This window comes from Beta vulgaris, chromosome 4 (assembly GCF_026745355.1).
Source record: "Beta vulgaris subsp. vulgaris cultivar EL10 chromosome 4, EL10.2, whole genome shotgun sequence".
In the NCBI taxonomy this organism is placed as follows: domain Eukaryota; kingdom Viridiplantae; phylum Streptophyta; class Magnoliopsida; order Caryophyllales; family Amaranthaceae; genus Beta; species Beta vulgaris.
In genome coordinates, this window is record NC_079205.1 from 57,494,003 (window position 1) to 57,497,532 (window position 3,530).

Below are 3,530 nucleotides of genomic sequence, written 5' to 3' on the forward strand. Positions count from 1 at the left end.
TGTCATTTTTAGCTTCAGCTGGGACCTGTTCCTCATCATTTTTCACGCTCAAAGTATCATCAATAGGCATGGGTGGTCCATTGTAGTGAGAACCACTCGGAGAGTGATGGCATTTGCCGAATCTGTAGGCTGAACAGGTTGTGCTGGAAGAGCACCTTGTTGTCGAGTAGAATTCGAAGTAGCCAATTGTGCCAACTGATTCTCCAACATCTTATTGTGAGCAAGAATGGACTCAATTTGTGCCTTGTCAGCTTGTCGATCCTTTTGCATTTGTAGCATCATGTTTCTCATCTCAACCATCATTGGATCGGCAGGAGGTGCTTGTTGAGATGGATTGAAAGGTGGTCTAGAGAAACCAGGAGGGTGTTGGGAGGGGTTGGTAGTATCTTTGGTTCAATTGTTGTGCTTGTGGTTGTGGTGCAGGAGGATTCAGGACATTAGTGCTCTTGTAAGACAAGTTAGGATGATTTCTCAACCCTGGATTGTATGTGTTGGAGTATGGGTTGTTCGGCTGATATGTTTGAAAAGCATTAACTTGTTCGAGAGAACTCCGACACTCTTGTGCCCAATGTCCAACTATGCCACAATTATCACACAAAATCACGGATGTAGTACCCAAAGCAGCAACACTTGCAGGAGAGGAGAGTTGCATATTGTCAAGCTTATTGCTGATTGCATTCATCTGTGCAGCTAATAGAGATATAGAATCTATCTCATGCTTTCCACCCTTGTTAGCTAGTCCTCGAGGATTACCATATTGAGAGTTGTGGATAGCCATCTCCTCGATCAAATCATGATGCAGCATCAATTTCAGTTTCATGAATCTCCCATTTGCTGCAGAGTCAAGGATAAGTCTCGAGTTGTTCCCCAAACCATTGTAGAATCCTTGAACTAGGAACCATTTTTGTAGACCATGATGGGGACATTCTCTCTGAAGATCTTTAAATCTTTCCCATGCCTCATGTAAAGACTCATCAGTCCCTTGGGTGAAGTTTGTAATCTGACTACGCAACCTAGCAGTCTTCTCTGGAGGGTAGTACTTTCTGTAGAAAGCTAGAGCCAAGGTATTCCAATCAGTGATCCCAAGAGTGGCTCGATTAATCCATTGTACCACATCTTTGCCTTGTCTCGAAGTGAAAATGGGAAAAGAATCTCCCGAATCTGATCTTGTGTCACTCCCTGCTGCTTAATGGTAGAGCAATATTGGCAGAAATCTTGATAATGAAGATTGGGGTCTTCATTAGGTCCACCACCAAATTGTTTTCTTTCGATCATGTTTAGCAATGCAGGTTTGATCTCGAAATTTACAGCTTCGATTTCAGGCATTTGATTGCTCTTTGGGAAGTTCAGCCAAAGAGGGTTGGGAAAAGTCAGTAAGCCTCCGAGCCATCTCTGGTTCTGTTGAAGCGACAGAGACAATGCTGGTAGAATCAGAGTCAGAATCCAAAGGATTATCTTCCCTTGGATTATCTCGCAACTGTCTGGAAAAGTTCTTCTGTCTATGAAAGGATCTTTCGATTTCAGGATCAAATTGTAGGCAATCTGAACTCAAACTCCTGCGCATAGAAGAACTAAAGAACAAACAATTAAGAGATTTTGTCCCAAAGAACAAGTGTTCTCTGAGACGAGAGTATATCTAGACTCTAAAACAATTAAAGAAAATGGAACAAAACCGTTTCCCCGGCAACGGCGCCAAATTTTGACAGGCTAAAGTCGTATCACCTTATCAAAAGTAATCCTAAGTCCTCTAACAAATAGTAGTCAGGGAAGTAGGGTCGAATCCACAGAGAAACAGTGTTCTTTTCCTAATTGTCAGTCAAATCTAGAGTATAGGAACGAGTGTTTGTGTGTAATTATACTAAACTAAACTATAACTAATTCAAGAATTATCAATAATAAAAAGTCTAGGGCATAGGTTCACCAATGATCAATATTTCGGGATGAAACACTAAAATCAACAATTAATAATGCAGTTAAACAGATTGATTCGCTCTCTCAAGTCTAAATCAAGCATAGAACGATATTAACAGGCTCTCGCAATTTATTAACACCAATTCTACCTATTGAAACTAGCCTTAATATCAAGTTTATACCTCTCGGCGCATAACCTAATATTGCAACACTATAACAATCAAATCTGGCCAAATTGGATTGAATAGACATAAAAACATTCAATAGGAATCAACATGCATCAATAAAAATCAATACTTTAATTAAACATCCCTTCCTAATTGATCATGGATCCCCCTAAACCCTAGAAATAGACTACTCAATCATAATTGGGGAAAACATATTCATAAATTAAATAAGCAAACATGAATTAATACTAAAGGATTGAATAGGAATAAGAAGAGAAGAGAAATAATACCAATTGTAGAACCAATCTTGCAAAAATCAAAGCTTCTATTGAAAATTAAATGTAAAATGGAGAAAAAGCAAAACTAGGGTTCTTCAATAATTGAGAGAAAAAGAAAAATAATCTTTAATGAATTAATGACGGAAAAAGCAAAATAGAAAATAAGATAGGAAATAATAATATTCCCTTGAGTCTTTATACCTTTCTATTTCCTAAAACAACTAGAAAAATAGAGTCAATTCGTCAAAAGATAAAGCCTTATTCGACTAGGAAACCCGGAATAATCCGCGGCCGCGGATTTTCGGGCTGCAAAACAGCGTCAACTTGCAAAGACCATATCTCCCAAACTAGAAGTCGTATCGGGGCGTGTAATATACCGTTGGAAAGCTCTTCAAGTCTAGTTTCCAACCCCACTGGAATCACGGAATTCCGATCTCTGGATAATAAGTTATGATCAAAAGAGTGCACATGACTCAATTTCCATACTTCTTTTAATACGTTTCCGCTATGTTTGAGTTGCAATCCGACTTGAAGATGCCCTTTGGACTTCTCATTTGACTTAGCTCCTTCCTAGATGCTTCTCATGCTTAAGCTTATCCAATAATACTCCAATTGTGTTCTCAATACCTGAAAACTATCAAAAACACCGAAAACACACACTAGAGTAATATCTTCTCAACTTAAGTAACTTTATGCAATTATGGACTAAGAATGCAACTAAATGATCCTAAAATGCAACCTAAATGCATCATGAAATGCCTATATTAACATGACTTATCATTGAACTGAATTGATACCTCTAATTACTATTATATTACATACAAATCAAACTATAGTAGATGAGTGTGATATGACTTTATAAGTTGTTTCTAAGATGTAAAAAACATGGTGCAACTATACTTTTTAGAGTCTCTAAATTCATAAGTTTTAAATTTTGTACCAATGAACATAGTCTCCTATAGTAAAAAGTTACACTTAGAAAACAAAAGAAGATGTGCGTGGTTAGTATACTTGAATTAACTTGATGGACTAAAAATTAATCTATCTCTCTCCTCTCATAAATCCTCGTGACAGAACATTACGTTTCATTTTAAAACAGAACGAAGAAAGTATATATCTTTGAGGTGGCTGCACAGGAATATGCCACTCTCTTCACGAGTAGATACGTCATACG

At 37.6% G+C, this 3,530-nt stretch overlaps 1 non-coding gene across 1 annotated transcript; it reads left to right on the forward strand.

Annotated features, from left to right (window-relative positions):
- The first annotated feature begins 908 nt into the window (after window positions 1–908).
- LOC125497183 (small nucleolar RNA R71) lies at window positions 909–1,015 on the forward strand. Its single transcript, XR_007273818.2, has one exon. It is a non-coding gene; the product is annotated as a small nucleolar RNA R71 (small nucleolar RNA).
- Window positions 1,016–3,530: the final 2,515 nt, after the last annotated feature.